General features: G+C 38.8%; 1 protein-coding gene and 1 pseudogene across 2 annotated transcripts in view; both read right to left on the reverse strand.

Annotated features, from left to right (window-relative positions):
* ZFYVE9 (zinc finger FYVE-type containing 9) overlaps positions 1–26,023 on the reverse strand; it is a 190,709-nt gene that overhangs the window by 132,641 nt on the left and 32,045 nt on the right. The window lies entirely within an intron of this gene.
* LOC123859611 (nucleolar and spindle-associated protein 1-like) lies at positions 7,176–13,268 on the reverse strand (annotated as a pseudogene).

The raw sequence follows: 26,023 nt of genomic DNA on the forward strand, positions 1-26,023 counted from the left end.
ATGCATCTCCCTCCTTCTATTTCTACAACTGCCTTATTTTAAGCCCTCATCAGTTCTTACCTTATCCCCCTCCTATCTCACCTACTTAACGGACACACCTCTGGATGTCAGCGATGGGTCTTCATTTGTTACCACAAATACTACCCAGATTGACTGTGCTTTTCTAGCTAATGAATATATCCCCTTAATCTCTTCCCCCAAGAATGAAGTATAGTTTTTAGTATGGCAATAGAGATTCTTTCAGAACTTGGTCTCTGCCTCTTTTCCAAACTGTTCTCCCACTACTTCCCTAAGCTCCATTCATACAAAATACCCATATTTCTTGTGAGATGCTTTATCATGCTTCTCTATCACTGCATGTTCTGTGCCTATATTGAGACACTTTTGCCACTCTTCTTTGCCTAGCTAATTTTCATTACCCAAGTTTCAACTCAAACTCACTCTCAACTCAACCTGGGAAGCCTTCCCTGATTCTCTACAGGCTGTTTTAGAAGAGTCATCCTATACTCATGTCATGTCTTCTCTCTACAAATGGCAGCACTTACCAAATTAATTTACATTATCAGTATGCCTGTATACCTCCCCACTGAACTGTCAGTTCATTGAGAACAATGAGTATGTCTTCATTCTCCGTAACCCAGGGCATAGTACAGAGTGTTCAAGAAATGTTTCACAAAAAGATAAATCAAATGAGGTTAATGAAGTCCATATTTAAGTAATCAACTTCATGATGAAGCTTTCTTCCACCCTGATAAATATTTGTGAATGTGTGTGTTGTAGGAGAAAGGGACAGTAAGCAAAACATGTGAGAAACAAAAACAGAGATTTCTCTAGTGGAAGAGAAAAAAAAAAAGTGACAAGGATTTAAATAATTGGTTGGGGTTTTTTTGTTTTGTTTTTTTTTAAGTAGGCTTCACAGCCAACATGGGGCCTGAACTCATGACCTGGAGATCAAGATTCCTATGCTCCACTGACTGAGCCAATCAAGCACAATAATTGGGAGATTTTATCATTATTAATACAGGCACTTTGACGTAATAATTACATTCTAGAGATTTACCTTAAGGAAATAATTGGATAAATATAAAAAATATGGAATAACTGTTAGATTGATGTTAAAATAGTAAAATATTGGGAAAAATCTAAATGTCAATTGAAAGGAGCCATTTATAAAATGGTACAAATGGTAAGATTCCATATTTGGGGAAAACTTAAAAGTTCTTTTTTAAAAAAAATATTTTAAGTAATCTCCACACCCAATATAGGGCTCAAACCTACAACCCCAAGATCAAGAGTTGCATACGCCACTGACTGAGCCAGCCAGGTGCCTCAAAACTTAAAAGTCTTAAGAAACATACACCAAAATATAATAAAGAATCTCTTGATAGTGTTTGGGTGATTTACATTTTTTTCAATCTTCTATAGTCATAATTTTTCTTGGAATGAATGTTTATTATTTGTTAATAACAGGAAAGAGAACTGAGGATACATGAATCTCAATTAATAAAAACCCAAACTAGGGTTGCCTGGGTGGTTCAGTCAGTTAAGCATCCAACTCTTGGTTTTGGCTTAGGTCGTGATTTCAGGGTCCTAAGATGGAGCCCCACATCAGGCTCCAGGCTCAGCATAAAATTCTTTCCCTCTCCCTCTCCATCTCCCTTTGTTCCTTCCCCTCTGCTCCTCTCCCTGGCTCTCGCTCTAAAATAAATAAAATTAAAAAAAAAAATCCCAAGCTACTTAAATTTTTACTTTCGAATATGAAAACTGAAAAAGGAAGGAAACAGGAAAGACAAGGATTTTAAAAGATTATCTCCCTGGGATATATAACAGAAGATTAAAATTTTAATTATTTATGGGGAAAGAGAAAGAAGAATCATCTAAAATTTAAAAACCAAGATTTTTTTTAAATAAACTTATAAGGAAAATGACAGGAATAAAGATGATGTTTAAAATACAAAATGCAAGCGATTTATAAGAATCTCTGATGTGGACATGTTTATAACAGAAGAGATTTATGAAGGTAATACAGATCTTTCTCAACTTATGATGGAATTATGTCCCAAAAACCAAACGCAGGTTGAAAATATCATTAAGTCTAAAACACATTTAATACACCTAACCTACCAAACATCATAGCTTAGCCTAGCTTACCTTAAACGTGCTCAGAACACTTACATTAGCCTACAGCTGGGCAAAATCATCTAACAGCTTATTTTATAATAAAGTGTTGCATATCTCATGTAATTCAGTGCATATCATACTGAAAGTAAAAAACAGAATGGGTGTATGGGTACAGAATGGTTTTAAGTGTATTAGCTCTTTACCCTTGCAATTACATGGCTGCCTGGGAGCCATGGCTCACTGCTGCTGCCCAGTCACAAGACAGTATCACACCACACATCACTAGCCTAGGAAGAAATCAAAATTCACAATTTGATGTATGGTTTCTACTGAATGTGTACAGCTTTTGCATGATCCTAAAGTCTAAAAAATCATAAAGTCAAACCATTGTTAAATAGGGAACAATCTGTAATTTCCACAATCCTGGCCTCGGATTAAAAAAAAAAAAAGAATAAGAAAACAAGAAGGATAAACTAGAAAACATTCTCAGTTAAATACTGTTTCCTATCTTGGCTCTGATTAATACTTTTTACCACAGAACAAAGTCAGTATCTGCTTAGTAACCAAACTTCTTAACATTTTCACCAGTAAGTCTAACAGGGAGTTAAACTCAGTATGTACAAAATTGCATTCAATCTTCCAAAGTCATTTTGTTTGTTTCTTATCCTAGTACAGACAAGACTCTTAATTTAGGTGTGGCAAATTATATTTGCAAAGATATCTGCTCCAGTACCTGCCATTCCACATGATCTTCTTACAAGAGTGGTGAAATTTATGTCCCCTTCCTCTAAACATGGGCAGAACTTCATGACTACCTCAACAAACAGAGCAAAACAGAAAGAATACTACATAACTTTTAAAGCTAAGTAAAAGGTAACAGTTTTTTGGGATACTCACTCTTGAAATCTAATTATGCTAGAGAGACCACATGGAAAGGCCATATGTAGGTGATTTTGCCCATGAACCTTTACATATTTGAATGAGCAAGCCTCAAGCAACACCCAGTCACTGTCTGGCTACAGCTTCATGAAAACCCTAAGTGAGAACCACCTAGCTGAGCCCAGCCAATTCCTAACCAGAAGAGATAATAATTAAAGTTTTAAGCCACTATGGTTTGGTGTAATTTATTACATAGGAATAGATACATGCAACAGGTTAGTAATTTGATACTTTTTTTTTTTTTTAAGGGAAGAAGGGGCAGAGGGAGAAGAAGAGAGAGAATCTTAAGCAGAGCCCAACATGGGGCTCAATCTCATGACCGAGATCATGACCTGAGCCAAAATCAAGAGCTGGACGCTTAACCAAATAAGCCACCCAGGCACCCCAATTTGATACTCTTTAATCCAATCTTATATAAATATTCTAAAGGAAAGGGTAAGAATCATAAAAGGGACAGGCAAAAAAGAAGATGCATTGATAGCCACCCCTCCTCTACTGAACTATTTAGCTCTGACTTCAAATTTGCATATCCCACTCAATAAAACCAGCCTTTGAGCTTCTTAGAGTACAGTTTAGGAACTATCTCATTATTCAAGCAAGAAGCTGGTGAGGGAGGGGATCTTACCTTCTTCTATGGAATCTTATCAAAGTTTTCCTCTAAACAACATACATTATTTTACTAAGAGTTCTGGTAAATGCATTTTTCATCTCATCAACTTCCCAGTGGCATTTTATAACTCCTTATAGATCAGCACCCTGAAACCCACCTAGTTAACCAATTCCTTAATGAGTCTATGTACCATTATCCACTCTGCTGACCAACTCAAAGCCTTGAATACTATTCTAGATACTATCCCTTCTCTCCCTTCTACCTCTACATTCAGTCTAACAAGTCTTATCAATATTGCCTTTTAAATCTCTCAAATCCATCCACTTCTCTCCATTTCCACTGCCATATCTCACATTTTTCTGTTGCCCAGATTTTTGTAAGATTCCTAACTATTCTCCTTGCCCCATTGTGTGTCCATCTAGCCTATTCTCTATGCAGATGCAAAACACAAATCTCATTATAATATTTTTGTACTTAACACCATTCAGGGGTACCCTACTGCCCTTAGAATAAAGTCCATGCCTCTAAAACATAGTTCTGTTTGATTTGGTTTCTGCTTACTTCTCTAGTATGACACCTTCTCTCTATTCTCAGATTCTTATTCTATGCACTGGTCATCCTAATCAATAGAACTTTTATTTAATCTTGCCCATCTCTATTCCTCAAAACAGGCACTCATACTAATACATGCTATTATCTGGATGAACCTTGAAAATATTATTCTAGGGGCGCCTGGCTGCTCAGTCAGTTGGGCATCTGCCTTCAGCTCAGGTCGTAATTCCAGTGTCCTGGGATCAAGCCCCGCTTCAGGTTCCCTGCTCAGCGGGGAGTCTGCTTCTTCCCCTCCCATTCCCCCTGCTTGTGCTCTCTCTCTAACCTTGTCAAATAAATAAATAAAATCTTTAAAAAAGAAAAGAAAATATTATGCTAAGTGAAAGAAGACAGTCACAAAAGACCACATACTGTATGGTTCTATTTATATGAAATGTCCAGAATAGGCAAATCCTTAAAGACAGAAAGTAGGTAAGTGGTTGCCAGAAAATAGATAGAGGAAAGAATAGGGAGTGACCACTAATGGGTACAGGGCTTCTTTTCAGTGTGGTAAAAATGTTCTGGGGGTGCCTGAGTGGCTCAGTTGGTTAAGCATCCAACTCTTGATTTCGGCTCAGGTCATGATCTCAGGGTTGTGAGATCGAGCCCCGAGTGTTTGATCTCCAGGCTGGGCGTGGAGCCTGCTTATGATTTTCTCTCTCCCTCTCCTTCTACCCCCTCCCCCCCTCCCTCTCTTAAAAAAAAAAAAAGTTCTGGAATTAGATAATGGTAATGGTTGCACAACTCTGTGAATATACTGAAAACCACTGAATGTATACTTTAAAAGAATGAATTTTGTGGTATGTCAATAATATCTCAATAAAACTATTATCAAAACAGGCCTCCATACATTATTTAGGCCTGGAATACTGTGCCCTTCCACTGTTACTTTACTAATTTTTACTTCTCCTCATCCTAGCCTACATATCACATCTTCTATGAAACCCTTCTGATCTAGGTCTCAAATAGGTGTCCCTTCTTTCTTGTATAGCTTTTACTTCCTTTATCATAGCACTTATCAACTGAATTATGAATTTTAAAAAACTTTATCTCTCTCTTCCAGGCTATTGAGGTTTTTCAGGATAGGGACTGCTTCTGTCTTACTTACCACTGTATTCATGATAGAGAGCACAGTATTTGGCACAGAGTAAGTGCTCACTAACCGTTTGTGATACACAGTAAAATAACTAAAGGACTCACTTTCAAAGCTAACTTTCAAAGCATTTCCACCTAGGAAATTTTTCCATACAAAGGATCCCAGAGTTGTGCTTAGACTGCTAAGGCTTGTATGTACCTACTATTTTGAAGTCTGTTAATGCCAATAAAATTATGAATTTGCATACTGAAGAACATTTCAAACTTAAACTATGTTTTATCAAGGCTTTCTATCCATGATCATAATTCTTCAGACAGCTCCTATTAGTTTAGCAACTTATCTTTTTTTTTTAAACATTTCATCCATTTATTTGAGAGAGAGAGAGCACAAGCAGGGGGAATGGCAGGCAGAGGGAGAAGCAGGCCCCCCACTGAGCAGGGAGCCCGATGTGGGACTCGATCCCAGGACCCTGGGATCATGACCTGAGAAGAAGGCAGACGCCCAAACAACTGAGCCACCTAGGCAGCCCACAACTTATCTTTTTTTTTTTTTTAAGATTTTATTTATTTATTTGAGAGAGAGAGAGAGAGAGAGACAGCTAGAGAGGGAACACAAGCAGGGGGAGCGGGAGAGGGAGAAGCAGGCTCCTGGCTGAGCAGAGAAACCAATACGGGGCTCGATCCCAGGACCCTGGGATCATGACCTGAGCCGAAGGCAGATGCTAACAAATGAGCCACCCAGGTGCCCCACAACTTACCTTTTTAAAAGAAAAAATGTGATTCAAGAGTATCTATGGGGCGCCTGGGTGGCTCTGTTGGTTAAGCGACTGCCTTCGGCTCAGGTCATGATCCTGGAGTCCCTGGATCGAGTCCCGCATCGGGCTCCCTGCTCGGCAGGGAGTCTGCTGCTCCCTCTGACCCTCCCCCCTCTCATGTGCTCTCTCTCTCTCATTCTCTCTGTCTCAAATAAATAAATAAAATCTTAAAAAAAAAAAAAAGAGTATCTATGAATATGACAATGGAGTATCTAGCAAAACTGGGACTGGAATTTTTTAATTTTTTTTTTTTTTTTTGCTTTATAACCTTATAAGGAATCTTTTTTTTTTTTTTTACTATTTTTTTCAATCTAAATTCAGTTAATTAACATATAGTGTATTATTAGTTTCAGAGGTAGAGTTCAGTGATTCATCAGTCTTAGATAACACCCAATGTTCATTATATCACATGCCCTCCTTAATGTCCATGGGACTGGAATTTTAAATCAACCATTACCAATACATAATAGACTTTCTTCTATGATGTTTAATCCAGATGAAACTTTTTTATGAGTAGTCAGTGGAATTTGGTAAAAGAGCACTGGTGCAGGGCTCTGGCAAATCCAGGTTTGAATTCATGCTCTAGCACTTAACAGCTAGGGCTGCTTTAAGCAAGTTACTTAACCTTTCCAAGTCTCAGTGTCTTTATATGAAAACTACGCTTTGCAGGATAGTTTTAATGATGAAAAAGAATGAGTTTATATAAGTACCTCTTTATCCGATCTGCCATCTAATATATATGAGCTCAATAAATGGTAGCTATTATTTATCATCAAAAAGCTATCTGTGGGGGTGCCTGGGTGACTCAGCCGTTTAGCGTCTGCCTTCGGCTCAGGTCATGATCCCAGGGTCCTGGAATCGAGCCCCACATCGGGTTCCTTGCTCGGCAGGGAAGCCTGCTTCTCCCTCTCCCACTCCCCTGCTTGTGTTCCCTCTCTCGCTGTCTCTCTCTCTGTGTCAAAAAATAAATAAAAATCTTTAAAAAAAAAAAAAAGCTATCTGTGTGCAAGAATTACAAGAGAAAGGAAGAGTATGATTTGTACCATAACACCAATCAGTGTTTGTTTATACAATTAATAATCCATTGGGACCACTGATCTTAAGTGATTAGCTCATCTGAACAATGAAAAGAAATACAAGAACAAAAAAGTAACCTGACAGTTAAACTTTCTGAAAAGGTTAAGTATATTTGATCCTTAAAAAAACCCTTTGAGGGGCGCCTGGGTGGCTCAGTTAAGCGTCTGCCTTTGGCTCATGTCATGATCCCAGGGTCCTGGGATCGAGCCCCACATGGGGTTCCCCCCTCAGTGGGGAGCCTGCTTCTCCCTCTCCCCACTGCTTGCGCGCTCTCTGTCAAATAAATAAAATCTTTAAAAAAAAAAAGAATTAAAAAAAAAATTTGAATATCAACACTCTCCCTCACAGTGGCAGAAAAAATAAATTCAATAATCTTTGGGAAGAGCTTTATTCCTGCAGATCAGACCAAAGTACATTAAGAGAGCAGGATCTGGAAGCTGACATTGTTGCTACGCCACATCACACAAGGCTTCAATTTCCAGGATATCAATCTGGCATCGTTCACAAACAGTGAATTCTCAGTCAAGAGCTTTTAGAATCAGGTAGTTGTTTTCATACAGTACACACTAAACAAAAAAGTGCAGTTTAACAAATATTTGGAAATGTGATAACACATGGGATGTATCAAATATACTGAAACTCTAAAACAGCAACCGATTTGAGATTAGCACTAAAACAAGGAACATGTACAATTTTCATCTCTGCAGTAGTAAAACTAAAGACCATAGAGATGAATTTGTGTAGATATGATAAAGGGCTGGAAACTATTCACATATACAACATCCCTAAAGTAGCACACAGATTTTTGTTCCATGACTGGAACCATTAATTAACTCTGTATTAGCCCCAATTCATACCTTGAATTTCTAGATAGTACATATCTTTTAGATTATATTTGCCAAGAGAATTCCAGAATTGCCCACCTCTCACCCCAGGCCCACATGTAAATTTTTATTGCAAGATTAAATGCCATGTTCCAGGAACACTTATCAGCCTAACCAGTTTATTAACCAGGTGTGCACTCCTGATCTAAGCTGAATTAATTACATACCCTTCAACACTATTCCGGAGACATACAGCTGCAATACCTACCTTTGGATTCTGTGAAATATCCTGGTATCCTTATATAACTCTCCTTTTTTTCTTAAGCAAGCTTTAACTTGCAACAAGAGTCTTAACAAATATATCCCAACAGTTTGATATAAATTGAAACAATGTCAAAATCACAGTTTCAACCTTAATTGCATACCAAAAATTTCAAAGATCAGACACTAACTCAGATATTCCATAATCTACAAGTAGATAATAAATGAGAGACAAATTCATTAGAAGGAGGGTCTTATCTTTTGGATCATTCTAGGTAGCAGACTAACAGGGTGATACAATTTATATACCACAACTACCATGCACCAAGAGTAATAATAAGAGTATATGTAAAACCGGATTGTGACTCACTACTAATCCAGTAACTATAAGTGATATATTTCACAAAATACCAACTACTGGAAAACTAGCCAAATTGGTAGGTTCTTAATACTTGCAGTAGGGGCACCGGGGTGGCTCAGTCATTAAGTGTCTGCCTTCGGCTCAGGTCATGATGTCAGAGCCCTGGGATCAAGTCCTGCATCGGGCTCCCTGCTAACTGGGAAGCCTGCTTCTCCCTCTCCTGCTCCCCCTGCTTGTGTTCCCTCTCTCGCTGTGTCTCTGTCAAATAAATAAATAATATCTTAGCCCGGTGATGGGTATCAAAGAGGGCACGTATTGAATGGCACACTGAGTGCTATACGCAAACAATGAATCATGGAACACTACATCAAAAACTAATGATGTAGGGGCACCTGGGTGGCTCAGTTGGTTAAGCGACTGCCTTCGGCTCAGGTCATGATCCTGGAGTCCCTGGATCGAGTCCCGCATCGGGCTCCCTGCTCTGCAGGGAGTCTGCTTCTCCCTCTGACCCTCCCCCCCTCTCATGTGCTCTCTCTCATTCTCTCTCTCAAATAAATAAATAAAATCTTTAAAAAAAACAAAACAACTAATGATGTAATGTATGGTGATTAACATAAAATAAAATAAAAATTTTAAAAAATAGTTGCAGTAAAACTAGATACTATGTATGTATGCTCTCATTTTGCCAACAACTTTGGGAGCAGAGTATTCTGTATCTTGCTTTTGACAATGTCAAATTTAAGAAGAGGAAAACCTGAACTGTCTCAGCCAAAGCTTGGAACAACTGAGTTGGACGAAATAAGTCCATGCTAAAATTACTTATGCAAATTATGAATACCATGCATGATATTATTTAATGACGAGCTAAAGAAAATTTCTAACTATAGATCTCTCCCAGTTCTATCTTTGGCTCCCTTTTCTTCTAAAAGTCTTCATCTACCATCTCCATAAAAATGACTCTCAGATTCTCTAACCCTCACCTCTCATTCAAATTCCAGGGCCACAGCTTCACCCATCTGATATACACTACTTCTCCACTGTATATTCCACTACACCTCAACTTTCAAATAGTGAACCCTTCACATTCAAAAGGAATACAATCTCAAAAGAGTTATGTATCCCCATTGTCTCCTCTTCACCTCCCACTCATGCCCCCCACTCTTCTCTGGCTTCTTTCCCATCTTAGCAACATTCAATTACAGTGAATCACATTTTCATCCTTTATAAAAATTTTCCTCCATGACTTATTTGCCACTAAAAATTCTGATTGTCTCCTACTTTATTCTACACAATCTTAAATGTTGAAATTTCTGTTGCTCAGTCCTCAAGAAAAAAATCTGATTTTTTTTTTTTTGGCCACCATGAGAAAACATTTATGAAAATCTTAATCACTACAAAGCTCAGAAGCTCCACTTCGATGCAACAGACATGGCTATGATGCTAAGCAACTCTAGTCTTTTTCATAAAGTAAGATGTAACTCTGACAGAGCGTGTTGATCCTTGAAGCAGCAAACTTTAGATTTCAGTAAGGCCCTGCATATTTTTAAATAAGTAAGGCTAGAATGAGCTATAAAGTTTTTTTTTTTTTTAAGATTTTATTTATTTATTTGACAGAGAGAGACACCGCGAGAGAGGGAACACAAGCAGGGGGAGTGGGAGAGGGAGAAGCAGGCTTCCCGCCGAGCAGGGAGCCCGATGTGGGACTCGATCCCAGGACCCTGGGATCATGACCTGAGCCGAAGGCAGGCGCTTAATGACTGAGCCACGCAGGCGCCCCTGAGCTATAAAGTTTTTAAGAATATATGGAGTGACAGATGGCAATTACATCAAGTGATCTGAACAAACATGCACAGGTAACCAAACACTTCACATAGGTAGAATATTTATGCCATTACCAACCCGTGTGGCTGCCTGTTTCATTAAGACCACTTGATTTTCTAGAGGAAGAAGGGGTGGCTTTCTCAGCTTGTTATTGGTCCAAGTGCTACTAATACTAAAGCCTGTGGTAGAATTACCTACCATCAGGTAAATGCTTCTGTCTAGAAGGATTCCAGTTCTGTCAGCAGAAGGAACTTGACATTAAAAATCTAGGTCAAGAATCTGTAGGATGAGTCTCATTAGAAAACTGAATTGGACAGAGACTTAGGTAAAAACCATCTCAAAGAATTTGTGCGCTTTAAGGTTAGTAACATCTTTTCAGAGATGTAGCATGTGAAGAACCCACCTACTACATAGATAGTCAACAAAGAGCAGAAAAAAGTCTTGACTAAAGTGGGGAAGACAATATTAAAATATTTACACTAAAGAAAGGATTCAGAATAAAGTAATATTTATAGGATGTTAAAAAATTAATCTTTGGCTATAATGAGGCCTCTTTGAGCTCCCAAAAGCTTTGCTTTCTTCTTTCAGTTTTGCTCATGTTGCTTCCATTGTTCCTCCCTTTGTGTGGCTCATAGGTGAGGGGACCAGACAGACTTACTTTGAGATCAAACACTGGTTTCCTACTAGAGACTGAAGTCTGTGCTGCCTCAGTTGTCCACTTGAACGGGGTAACAACAGAAGCAGAATTCCCGTTTGTAGTCTTTAACTTTTATGTCCCAAGCATAGCCTGGCCTTTTGGGGTACTCCCAGATATGGTCACATGTGGAGACTTTCTGGCTGGAGTCTACCCTTATGCTCATTATCTTTGACAGCAGCTGAAAACCTGACATTCATTTTAGTTTCTGAGAGAATGGAAGGCTTGGTGGACCCCTTCCCACACAAGGTGCTCAGGCCTGCAGAACCCAGGGGCCGGCCCTGCGAGCGGTGCTGGCTGGTGGGAGTACAACCCACAGGGAGCCTTCTCTGGAGAGGAATAGGAGTCACCACCGCTCCCTTGGTGACCGGCTGCTTCTTCAGTTCATTAAATGAAATGTGTTCTTCAAAATGTTTCTTTTTTCTCTCAATATATTGATCACTCCATTTCCTTAAAATGAGCCTCATGAAGCTTCTTAAAGTTTGGAGTAGTGCTTACAGTTCTTTTACTTTTTCCAGGTTTAGAAAACCCATCTGTGTAGAGAAGCTTCTTTCTTTCTGAAGGTACCTTTGAATCTTCATTACCATTTATTCTTTTTCCTGAGGAAACCGTATTCTCCTCTCCTTGGCTCTCATCTGGTGGTGAAGGAACTTTTTATCTCTGAATGATCCTCCTGGGAGTCAGGGTTCCTGTGGATTATATCCTGCACTTTCTCCTTGTTTTGGTGACATGAACAACCAGCTCCCTCTCAGCTTGTTCTTGGCTGCTGCATCTCAGCCTCATCAAAAGATGATACAAAAGTTTGATTTCCATCCTGATACTCGTTTTCTTTTTTTGCTTCATGTTTAAGGTGGGCTTTCAAGGCTTTTAACAACTTGTCTGCCCTGAGGTTAGCCTGGAGGCCCAGACTCTTGGCCAAGTTCTGCAGGTGGCTGTACTTGAAGGAGTCCAGCTCCTCAAGGGAGGGTATGGCCATGGCGAGCTGCATCCAGGCGACCACATAGAGGACACATACTCCACCCTCAGCAGCGCAGTTCAAAACTCTGGCACCTGATTTATATTCTTTTTTAAGGGAATTCTATCCACTACCATTTCCTTAAAATCATCGTTAACAAGTCCCAATTTCCTTTTATCTACTTCAAACCTCTTTGGGTTCTAAACCTATATATACAAGTGCCTATTCATGTCTCTGTATCTCACAGACATCTCAAACTCAGTAAGTGTATCTACTCTGATACTAATCAATGCTGTTTCTTCTCCAGTCCCTATATAATCATCCACCCAGTTCTGCATGATATAGTCATTCTGTATCCCCCTCTCTCAATGATGCTCAAAATCAACATTCAACCATCTCCTAAAATTGATGAAAATCCATTTATTCTGTCTACAATCACTACCTTGATCCAAGCCCCTATTAGCCCACATCTGGATTACTGTAATAATCTTTTCAATGATCTTCTTATACCTATTTTTTTCTTTTTCTTTTCCCTTCCCTCCCTCTCTCATACCTATTTTTGCTACCAACTCCCCAAATCCATTCTCCACTCAGCAATAATCTTTCAAAAGAACTAAACAAGGGTCAAAAAAGAAATGAAAAGAGAAAATTTTAAAAACCTTGAGACAAATGAAAAACAATACAGTTTATGGGAGGAAGCAAAAGCAGTTCTAAGAGGGAAATTCATAGTGATACAGGTCTATCTCAAAAAACAGAAAAATGTCAAACAATCTAACTTTACACCTCAAGGAAGTAGAAAAAGAAGAAAAATGAAGCCCAATGTTTGTAGAATGAATGAAATAACAAAGATCATAACAGAAATAAATGGAGACTAAAAAAATAAATTAAAAAGATCAATGAAATTAAAGCTGGTCCTTTGAAGAGATAAACAAGATAGACAAACCTTTAGCTAGACTAACCAAGAAAAAAAAAAAGTGCGCCTGGGTGGCTCAGTTGTTAAGTGCCTGCCTTCGGCTCAGGTCATGATCCCAGGGTCCTGGGACTGAACCCCGCATCAGGCTCCCTGCTCCATGGGAAGCCTGCCTCTCCCTCTCTCACTCCCCCTGCTTGTGTTCCCTCTCTCACTGTGTCTCTCTCTGTCAAATAAATAAATAAAATCTTAAAAAAGAAAAAAAAGGGGGCTCAAATAAATAAAATCAAATATGAAAGAAAAGAAAGAGAACTGACACCACAAAATACTAATGATCATAAGAGACTAAGAACAATTATACACCAACAAGTTAGACAACCTAGAAAAAATGGGATAAATTTCTAGAAACATACAACCCTCTAAAACTGAATCATGAAGAAATAGAATAAGCTAATTACTAGTAAGGAGACTGAATCACAAATCAAAAACCTCCCAGTAAATTTACAACCAAGAATACTCTACTCAGCAAGATGATCACTCAGAATTGAAGGAGAGAGAGAGTTTCCCAGACAAGCAAAAACTGAAGGAGATAATCACCACTAAATCACATATAAGAAATGTGAAATGGGGGCACCTGAGTGGCTCAGTTGGGCATCTGACTCTTGTTTTCAGCTAGGGTTGTGATCTCAGGGTTGGGGGATTGGCCTGTGAGGGCTCTCTCCCTCCGCATCAGCCCCTCCCACCACTCTTTCTCCCAAATAAATAGGTCTTTTTTTTTTTAAGATTTTATTTATGGGGGCGCCTGGGTGGCTCAGTTGGTTAAGCGACTGCCTTCGGCTCAGGTCATGATCCTGGAGTCCCTGGATCGAGTCCCGCATCGGGTTCCCTGCTTGGCAGGGGGTCTGCTTCTCCCTCTGACCCTCCCCCCTCTCATGTACTCGCTCTCTCTCTCATTCTCTCTCTCTCTCAAATAAATAAATAAATAAATAAATAATCTTAAAAAAAAAAAAAGATTTTATTTATGGGCTCCTGGGTAGCTCAGTCGGTTGGGTGTCTGCCTTCCGCTCACATCATGATCCCAGGGTTCCTGGGATCGAGCCCCGCATTGGGCTCCCTGCTCAACAGAGAGCCTACTTCTCCCTCTCCTTCCGCTGCTCCCCCTGTGCTTGTGCTTTCACTCTCTCCCAAATAAATAAATGGATAAAATCTTTAAAAAAAGAGAAAGATTTTTATTTATTTATTTATTTGAGAGAGAGCAAGCAAGCATGAGTAGAGGGGAAGGGGCAGAGGGAGAGGGAGCAGACTTCCTGCTGAGCAGGGAGCCTGATGCAGGGCTCAATCCCAGGACCCCAAGATCATGACCTAAGCCAAAGGCAGCCGCTTAACCAACTAAGCCACCCAGGTGCCCCAGTAAATAAAATCTTTAAAAAAAAAAAAAGAAAATAAAAAGAAATGTGAAATGATCTTATATCAGCAAAAAAGAAAAGGCCATAACTAGAAATAAGAACATTTATGAAAGAAATCTCACTGGTAAAAGCAAATAAAAAGTAAAGGCAATGAATCAGCCACTTAAAAAGCTAGTATGGGGCTTTCTGGCTGGCTCAGTTGGTAAAGCATGCAACTGTCGATCTCAGGGTTGTGAGTCAAGCCCCAGTTGGGCACACAGCTTACTTTATTTTTTAAGATTGATTTATTTTATTTATTCATTCATTCATTCATTCATTCATTCATTTATTTCACAGAAAGAGACAGAGCACAAGCAGGTAGAGCAGCAGGGAGAGGGAGAAGCAGACTCCCTGCTGAGCAGGGAGCCTGACATGGGGCTCAAACCCAGGACCCTGGGGTCATGACCTGAGCTGAAGGCAGACGCTTAACCAAATGAGCCACCCAGGTGCTCCCATAGAGCTTACTTTAAAAAACAAAATTTTTTAAATAAAAAGCTAGCTTGAAGATTAAAGGACAAAAACAGCAAAATCAATTATAACTACAATAAGTAGTTAAGGGATATGCAAACTAAAATGCTGTAAATATGACAACAAAATCACAAAATGAGAGAGTAAAAATGTAGTGCTTTTAGAATGCACTCAAACTTCAGCAACTATCAGCTTAAAATAGACTGCTATATGTTTACGTAGATACATATGAATTTTATGGTAACCACAAAATAAAAACCTGCAAGAGATACAAAATAGAAAAAAAAAATAGAAAGGAACACCAACATAACACTAAAGAAAAGCATCAAACCACAAGGGAAGAGACCTAGAAAATAAGGAACAGAGAAGAACTACAAAACCACCAGAAAACAATGAACAAAATAGCAATAAGTACATACCTATCAATAATTACTACAAATGTAAATGGACTAAATTCTCCAATCAAAAGACATAGGGTGGGGTCACCTGTGTGGCTCAGTCAGTTGAGCATCTGACTCTTGATTTCAGCTCAGGTCATGATCTCAGGATTATGGGATCAGGTGCCCCACCAGGGTCCACGCTCATCGGGGAGTCTGCTTGAGATTCTCTTTCTCTCCCTCTCCCACGTGCCCTGCTCGCACATGCGCACTTTTGCACTCTCTCTCCCAAATGAATAAATAAATCTTTTTTTTTTAAAGATTTTTTATTTATTTGACATAGAGAGAGACAGCGAGAGAGGGAACACCAGCAGGGGGAGTGGCAAAGGGAGAAGAAGGCTTCCTGCCGAGCAGGTAGCCCAATGCGGGGCTCAATCCCAGGACCCTGAGATCATGACCTGAGCTGAAGGCAGTTGCTTAACCAACTGAGCCACCCAGGCGCCCCTGAATAAGTAAATCTATAAAAATAAATAAATAAAACTTAAAAAATAAAGACTCCACCAAAAAACTATTAGAACTAATAAATGTACTCAGTAAATAATTGAATTCTGTATCACAGGATACAAAATTAACAAAGAAATTGGTTGCATTTATATAAACTAATAACAACCTATCAAAAAAAAATTAAACAAACAATCCCATTTACAATTGCATCAAAAATAAAATACCTAAGAATAAACTTAGCCAAGGAGATGAAAGATCCGTACTCTGAAAACTATACAACACAAATGAAAGAAACTGAAGACAACACAAATAAATACAAACATGTTCTGTGCTCAAGGGTTGGAAGAATATTGCTAAAATGTCCATATCACCCAAAGCAATCTACAGATTCAATGCAATCTCAATCAAAATTCCAATGACATTTTTCACAGAACTAGGACAAAGAATCTTAAAATTTGTACAGAACCACAAAAGACCCCAAATAGCTAAAGCACTCTTAAGAAAGAAGAACAAAGCTGGAGGAATCACACTCCCAGATCTGAAACTATATTACAAACCTATAGTAATCAAAACAGTATGGTACCTGCATGGAAATAGACACATTGATCAATAAAACAGAGAAGCCAAAAATAAACCCACACATATTTAGTCAATTAAATTACAACAAAGGAGCCATGGATATATAATGGAGAAAGGACAGTCTCTTCAGTAACTGGTGTTGGGAAAGGCAGTCACATGCAAAAGAGTGAAACCAGACACCTACTTACACCATATACAAAGATCAACTCAACATGGATTAAAGACTTGGACATAAGACCTGAAACCATAAAACTCCTACACAGGTTGTAATAAGCTCCTTGACATTGGTCTTGGAAATGATTTTTTGAATTTGACTCCAAAAGCAAAGGCAAGAAAGGCAAAAATAAACAACTGGGACTATATCAAACTAAAAAGCTTCTGCACTGCAAAGAAAACCATCCATGAAATGAAAAGCAGCCCACTGAATGGGAGAAAATATTTGCAAATCATATATCCAAAAGGGGTTAATATCCAAAACATATTCAGAACTCATACAACTCAATAGCAATAAAAACCCCCAAAGAATCTAATTATAAAATGGGCAGAAAATCTGAACATTTTTCCAAAGAAGATATACACATGGCCAACAGGTACATGAAAAGGTGCTCAACCTCACTGATCATCAGGGAAGTGCAAATCAAAACCACCATGAGATATCATCTCACACCTGTTAGAATGGCTATTATCAAAAAGATGAGAAATAGCAAGTGCTGACCTCTTTGACCTTGGATGTAGCACTTCTTGCTAGACACATCTCCAAAGCAAAATGAAAAGCAAAACAAAAAGTAAAACATGGGCGCCTGGGTGGCTCAGTTGGTTAAGCAACTGCCTTCGGCTCAGGTCATGATCCTGGAGTCCCGGGATCGAGTCCCGCATTGGGCTCCCTGCTCAGCGAGGAGCCTGCTTCTCCCTCTGACCCTCCCCCCCTCATGTACTCCCTCTCATTCTCGCTCTCTCAAATGAATAAATAAATCTTTAAAAAAAAAAAAAAGTAAAACAAAAGCAAAAATGAACTATTGGGACTTCATCAAGATAAAAAGCTTCTGCACAGAAAAGGAAACAGTCAACAAAACTAAAAGGTAACCCACAGAATGGGAGAAGATATTTGCAAATGTCTTATCAGATAAAGGGCTAGTATCCAAAATCTATAAAGAACCTATCCAACTCAACACCCAAAAAGCAAAAAATCCAATCAAGAAATGGACAGAAGACATGAAGAGACGTTTCTTCAAAGAAGACACATAAATGGCCAAAAGACATATGAAAAAATGCTCTCAACATCACTCAGCATCAGGGAAATACAAATCAAAACCACAATGAGATACCACCTCACACCACTCAGAATGGCCAAAATTAACAACTCAGGAAACAACACATGTTGGTGAGGATGCGGAGAAAGGGAGACCCTCTTATATTGGTGGGAATGCAAACTGGTACAGCCACTCTGGAAAACAGTACGGAGGTTCCTCAAAAAGTAAAAAATAGAGCTACCCTACAACCCAGCAATTGCACTACTAGGTATTTATCCAAAGGATAGAAACATAGTGATTCAAAGGGGCACCTGCACCCCAATGCTTATAGCAGTAATGTCTACAATAGCCAAACTATGGAAAGAGCCCAGATGTCCATTGACATGTAAACGGATAAAGAAGATGTGGTATAGGGTGGTTAAGTGACTGCTTAAGTCAGTTGGTTAAGTGACTGCCTTCGGCTCAGTTGGTTAAGTGACTGCCTTCGGCTCAGGTCATGATCCTGGAGTCCCGGGATTGAGTCCTGCATCAGGTTCCCCGCTCAGCGGGAAGCCTGCTTCTCCCTCTCCCGCTCCCCGCTCTTGTGCGCGCTCTCTCTCTCTCATTCTAATAAATAAATAAAATCTTAAAAAAAAAAAAAAGATGTGGTATATATATACATATATATACACACATATACACCATATATACGTATATACATATATATGGAATGGAATATTACTCAGCCATTAAAAAGAATGAAATCTTACCATTTGCAATGATGTGGGTGGAGCTAGAGTGTATTATGCTAAGCAAAGTCAGTCAGTCCAAGGAAGACAACTACCATATGATTTCACTCATGTGGAATTTAAGAAAGAAAGCAGATGAACATAGGGGAAGGGAAAGAAAAGAAAAATAAGATGAAAATAGAGAGGGAGGAAAACCATAAGAGATGCTGAACTCTAGGAAACAAACAGGGTTGCTGGAGGGGAGGTGGGTGGGGGAAAGGGGTAACTGGGTGATGGGCATTAAAGACAGCACTTAATGGGGGTGCCTCAGTTGATTAAGCATCTACCTTCAGCTCAGATCATGATGCCAGGGTCCTGGGATCGCGTCCTGCATTGGGCTCCCTGCTTGGCAGGGAGCCTGCTTCCCCCTTCTTCCTCCCCTTGTTTGTGCTCTCTCTTGCTCACTCACTCTCTCTCTCTCAAATAAGTAAATAAAATCCTTAAAAAAAAGAGAGGAGGAGGGTGGTGCCTGGGTGGCTCAGTCAGTTAAGCATCTGCCTTCGGCTCAGGTCATGATCCCAGAGTCCTGGGATCGAGTCCTGCATCGGGCTCCCTGCTTAGCGGGGAGTCTATTTCCTCCTCTCCTTCGGCCCCTCCCCTCCCCCCTGCCCATGCACGCTCGCTTGCTCACTCTCTCAAATAAATAAATAATATCTTAAAGAAAAAAAAAAAGGAGGGCACTTGATGTAATTAGCACTGGGTGTTATATGTAACTGATCAATCACTAAATTCTACCCCAGTAACTATTTTGTTATCTACAGGCTAGGTTTATGTTAACTAAATTGAATTTAAATAAAGACTTAAAAAAAATAATAAATAACAAGTGTCAGCAAGGATGTGGAGAAAAGGGGATCCTTGTGCATTGTTGGTGGGAATGTAAACTGGTGCAGCCACTATGGAAAACAGTATGAAGGTTCCTCAAAAAATTAAAAATACAGGGGCACCTGGGTGGCTCAGGCAGTTAAGCAGCTGATTCTTTTAGCTCAGGTCATGATTTCAGGGTTGTGAGATCAAGCCCAGCACGGAGCCTGTTTAAGTCTCTCTCCTTCTCTGCCCATCTCCCCACTTTGTAAAAAAAAAAAAAGAAAGAAAGAAAAGAAAAACTTAAAAATACCAGGAACAACCTAAGTGACCATCAATGGGTGAATAAAGAAAATTGGTATGGGGGTGCCTGGGTGGCTCAAGCCCTGCATCGGGCTCCAGGCTCAGCATGGAGCCTGCTTGAGTTTCTCTCCCTCTACCCCTACACCCACTCGTGCGAGCACTGGAGCTTGCTCTTTCTAAAATAAATAAATCTTAAAATTAAAAAAAAAAAGTTCTGATCACAAGAAAAAAATTCTGTAACTACATATGGTAACAGATGTTAGACTTACTGTGGTGATCATTTCCCAGTATATACAAATATCGAAACATTATGTTGTAAACCTGAAACTAATATAATGTATGTCAATTATGCCTCAATAAAAAAAACAGAATTACTCAGGGCGCCTGGGTGGCTCAGTTGGTTAAGCGACTGCCTTCGGCTCAGGTCATGATCCTGGAGTCCCGGGATCAAGTCCCACATCGGGCTCCTTGCTCAGCAGGGGGTCTGCTTCTCCCTCTGACCCTCCCCCCTCTCATGTGCTCTCTCTCTTTCTCTCTCTCTCTCTCTCAAATTAAAAAAAAAAAAATCTTAACAAAAAAACAGAATTACTATATGATCTAGCAATTCCACTTTGGGTATTTATCTGAAGAAAATGAAAAATCTCAATTTAAAAAGATATCTGCACCCCATGCTCATCACAGCTTTACTTAAAATAGCTACGACATGGAAACAAACAAAGTGTCCATCAATGGCTGAATGGATAAAGATGTGGTATGTATTTGCAGTGGAATACTATTCAACCATAAAAAAGAATGAAATCTTGCCGTCTGTGACAACATGGATGGACCCTGAGGACATTACAGTAAGTGAAGTAAGACAAAGACAACCACATGATCTCACTTATACGCAGAATTTAAAAACAAAAGAATAATCCTAGCTTGTAGATACAGAGAACAGACTGGTAGTTGCCAGAGGCAGGGGGAGGGGGATGGATGAAATGGGTGAAGGGAGTCAAAAAGTACAATTCTAGTTATAAAATAAGTCATGGGGATTTAATATGTGTACAGCATGGTGATTATTGTTAATAACACCGTACGGCACATTTGAAACTTGTTGAGAGTAGATCTTAAAAGTTCTCATCATACAAAAAATCATGTTTACTATCTATGTATGTCAACAGATGTTAACTATACTTACTGTGATCATTTCACAATATGTACAAATATCAAATCATTATGTTATACATCTGAAACTAGTATATGGCAATTACAGAATTTAAAAAAGATTTAATCAAATGATTCCTCATCTTGAAACTCTTCCATTGATTTCCATTGTACTTAAAATAATATATTAAAATAATATTGAAACCAACTATGACTTTATAAGGTCCTGCATAATTTAATCCTCCCTAACTCTTCAGCTCATTCTTTTGCCATTTTCCCTCCTACTTACTTCTCTCCATCCACACTGACATCTTCCTCTTCCTCAAGAGTATCATGTTGTTTCCACCTCTGGTCCTTTTATCCATGCTCTTCCCATCCTTGGTTTGTTGTTTCTGACTCTTTTCTTCTACCTCTATCCTCCCGGCTAATACAAACTCACTCAACTTTCAGGTCTGAGAGTATATGTTAATTCCTTAAGGAAGAGCTCCTTTGACCCCTCAGCATAGGTTTTATGCATAGCTCTCTTATAACTCTATAATTATTTTTGTAACACTGTAAAATATCAGCTGGTATGAGGACAGGTTACATGATTATCTTCTTCACCAAAATATTGACAGCACTTAGCAAGCAGTAAATAAATATTTTTCTATAAATACATGCTGATATATTATAAATTCACTAATAAACACAACTACAACAATTTCTCCTATTAAACACCATGCTGTCATTGGTCAATCCTCCCAGGCTTCATTGATGTTTATGATGATCTTCTATTTACCAATCTTTATAATTTGTTGATCTCTACCCTCTTGATTTCTCTATCACTTCAACCAAGACTCCTTAAAAGAACCACTGTAAATTTTGCATTTCAACATCTAGGATACTCAAAACAGGGAGAGAACATTCACTCGATGAGAGCTTTTACAAATGATATGGTAAGGTTCCCTGGCCAGTAGTGTATAATACAATCTGCTCAATGACTGAGAATGTATAAGAGCACTCAGAATGTGAACAAAGGTAAGAATATAGTGAGGGGCGCCTGGGTGGCTCAGTCGTTAAGCGTCTGCCTTCAGCTCAGGTCATGATCCCAGGGTTCTGAGATCAAGCCCTGCATCTGGCTCCCTGCTCAGCACGAAGCCTGCTTCTCCCACTCCCCCTGCTTGTGTTCCCTCTCTGTCTGTGTCTCTGTCAAATAAATAAATAAAATCTTAAAAAAAAAAAAAGAACTATTATAGTGAAAGAGATTATTTTGTATATCCTTTAATCTTGTTGAATTTAACAAAAACTTCCATAAAATAGTAATCATCAACACTCTGTGTGTCCATTTTTTGGAGAGGGGAAAAATAATAATATTATTTACTGTCCACTTACTATGTATCAGACCCTGCTGCTGCAAGTGCTTTATAGATATTAACCCCCTAATCCTCTTAAAAACCCTAAATAGTAGGAATGGAATTAAGCCCTCCAGAATGTACATATACTACAAGAAGGCACAGATTTTGTCTTAATCCTCCTTGTTGTATCAGTGTCTGGCATATGGTAAGCACTCAAATATTTGTTGAATGAATAATGAGGAAATGGAGGCAAAAAGAAGTTCAGTAACTTGCACAAAGTCACACAGAGTGGCAGCGCCAGGATTAGAACTTAGGCAATATGGTTTCATATCCCAGACTCTTAACCACTGGGTATATATATTTGGAAACTACATTCCTCCTTCACTTCTCCTCTTTACCATTCAGGAGTAAATGCAATGTAGAAATGCTTCCATGAACCAGAAGTTCTCCTCACTGTTCTGCTAAAATAAAAAGAAACTCTAGTTTTAATAACATATAAACACTAGATTACAGTATGTCTGAATTTATGAATGTTCCCACTAGAGTTACAGTCCTCAGAGCAGAGCAGGAAAAGAGATATAGATCAACAGGTTGCTATAAGGGGTTTTTAAAATATATATACATGTCTGTTATATTCATACATGTTATTTAACATAGGATTATAATCAGTTACCACTACACAGAACAGTGTGAAATGAGGCATGCATGTACATCTAAATTTGCCATAGTCTCTTTAAATAGCTAAAGAGCATTTCATTATATGGACTCTCATCCCTATCAGTATCTAGATTGTTTCCATATTTTAATATCTATACACACTATAATGAATCTTTATACATGTGTCTTTACACTTTAATATACGATAAATCCCTAAAAGTGGCATTTAAGAAAAAGGTAGTATACATTTTAAATTGTAATAAATATTGCCAAAACTTTCACCAAACATGCTGTGTTTTTTTTATATTTCCTCCAAGAGTATATAAAATTTTTTCTATACACTCTTGTCATTACTATTATCTTTGCAAATCCTCCAAGTAGGAAGTGGAATATGATTTTCTAATTTCTATTTTTAATTATGAGAAGTTGAACATCTATTTATATCTTTTATGTTCATTGGCCTTTCTACAAATTGCCTATAAATGCTTTATATGTATCATGTTCAGAATCTTCATCCCAGTTTAAGGTTTGTTGTTTTTTACTACATGGAAATCTTCCATTTTTGTGCAAATTCATCAATCTTCTTTATGGATTCTACATTTCACATGATGCTTAGAAAAACCTTCCTCATTCCAATATAATAAAAATATTCACCCATGTTTTCCCTATTTCTATGGTTATTTTTGCTTGTTTTACTCTTTCATCATCTAGAATCTATTTTGGTAGGAAAAGTTCTGTAACTTGCTTTTCTCATTCAGTGATATATCCTAAATATCTTTCCAGATCCACTACTTCATTTATTTCAACTGTGCATAACAGAATTCTAAAATATACCCATATCATAGTTTATTTAGTTATTTGAATTTATAACTATATATAACTAATATGCTTATTATGTATAATAATAAACTATGTTTATTATACGTAAAATATATAATATATATTATATAGTTATATAATATTAATAAACTAATATGTTTATTAGTTAAATACAGTTTAGTTTATTAGTTATTTATAGCACTAAGAACACTTACACTTTCCCCTGTTTTTCCACAATTACCAAGAATGCTGCCATGGGGGCGCCTGGGTGGCTCAGTCGTTAAGCGTCTGCCTTCGGCTTGGGTCATGGTCCCAGGGTCCTGGGATTGAGCCCCGCATCGGGCCCCCTGCTTGGCAGGCGGCCTGCTTCTCCCTCTCCCACTCCCCCTACTTGTGTTCCCTCTCTGGCTGTGTCTCTCTGTCAAACAAATAAAAAATAAAACCTTTAAAAAAAAAAAAAAAAGAACACTGCCATGAATACCTTTGTACATGTCTCCTTACATACATTTTTTTTTTAAAGAACAGACCATTTTATTTATTTATTTATTTTAAAGATTTTATTTATTTGACAGAGAGACACAGCGAGAGAGGGAACACAAGCAGGGGGAGTGGGAGACGGAGAAGCAGGCTTCCCGCGGAGCAGGGAGCCCGATGCGGGGCCCGATCCCAGGACCCCGGGATTACAACCTGAGCCGAAGGCAGACGCTTAACGACTGAGCCACCCAGGCGCCCCTACGTTTGTTTTTTTTTTTTTAAGATACACATTAAAAAATGAAATTACTGGGCGCCTGGGTGGCTCAGTTGGTTAAGCGACTGCCTTCGGCTCAGGTCATGATCCTGGAGTCCCTGGATCGAGTCCCGCATCGGGCTCCCTGCTCGGCAGGGAGTCGGCTTCTTCCTCTGACTCTCCCCACTCTAATGCTCTCTATCATTCTCTCTCTCAATAAATAAAAATCATTTTTAAAAAAAGAAAAAAAAAAGAAATGAAATTACTGAGTCATAGTGTGTAACCTTTTTTTTTTTTTTTTAAGATTTTATTTATTTGAGAGAGAGAGAATGAGAGAGAGCACATGACGGGGGGGGGAGGGTCAGAGGGAGAAGCAGACTCCCTGCTGAGCAGGGAGCAGGATGCAGGACTCGATCCTGGGACTCAAGGATCATGACCTGAGCCGAAGGCAGTTGCTTAACCAACTGAGCCACCCAGGCGTCCCAGTGTGTAACCTTTTTTGATACTGACAAATTACCCTCCAAAATGATGTACCTAATACATCTTCATTTTAAAAATTCATTCACACGGGGCGCCTGGGTGGCTCAGTCAATAGGCGCCTGCCTTCGGCTCAGGTCATGATCCCAGGGTCCTGGGATCAAGCCCCGCATCGGGCTCCCTGCTCAGCGGGAAGCCTGCTTCTCCGTCTCCCACTCCCCCTGCTTGTGTTCCCTCTCTCCTGCCTCTCTCTGTCTCTGTCAAATAAATAAATAAAATCTTTAAAAAAAAAAAAAAAAAGAATTCATTCAGAGGAAGGGGGTCGGGGATGAGCAAAATGGGTGAAGGGGAGTAGAAGATAAAGGATTCCAGTTATAGAATCAATAAGTCATGGAACTAAAAGGCACAGCATAAGGAATATATATATATACTCAATGATATTGTAATAGTGTTGTATGGTGACAGATGGTAAGCAGCTACACTTGTGAACATAGCCTAATGTATAAATTTGTCGAATCATTGTTATACATCTGAAACTAATGTAAGATTGTGTGTCACATATACTTAAATAATAAAAAACAAATTTTTAAAAAAAGAATTCATTCAACAAATATTTAAGTGCTTGCTTTCTTTGTGGTAAGCACTATCCTAGAAGCTGAGTATACAGCATAATGGTAACCAACCCAGACAGGGGCACTTGCTGTGGTGATTAAGACTGAAGGCCCTAGAGACAAATTGCCTGAGTTCAAATTTGGGATCAACAAGTACCAGATATCTGATCTTGGGCAAGTTACTTTATCCTTGTGCCTCAAGTTCTTTATCAATAACTGATTACTAGTAAGACTGACATATTTTTCCTTTTGTATTTCCTATTCTGTGATCTCTTGTTGAAATCCTTTGTCCATTTCTGTTGGCATGTTGGTACTTTTCTTAATGATTTGACTGTTAAATAGGATACAAATATTTTTTAGCATGACACCTAAGCTCTGACAAATAGGTTATGGGGTTCTATTTGTGGCCAAGTCACAAGAATAGCAATATTGACTGCTGTTTTGCTAAGAGAATTTCAGGTCCTATTTTCCACTTTAAAAGGTTTCTCATTGCTTAGACTTAGGGGAAGGAGGTAAAGAAATACTCTTCAAGCAGTGGAAAATACAAGCTAAAGCTTAGGAGCAATTTCTATCTTATCCACTTTCATCTCCTAAACACCTGGTACAGGTTCTGGCACATAACTCTGGATGAACAATTATTGTCTGAATGAATGCAAAATCTCCTTACTAGGTTACAAGCTCCTTGTG

Source organism: Mirounga angustirostris, unplaced genomic scaffold (assembly GCF_029215605.1).
Source record: "Mirounga angustirostris isolate CCGP_5_RB_7025 unplaced genomic scaffold, mMirAng1.0.hap1 SCAF_4, whole genome shotgun sequence".
Lineage (NCBI taxonomy): Eukaryota > Metazoa > Chordata > Mammalia > Carnivora > Phocidae > Mirounga > Mirounga angustirostris.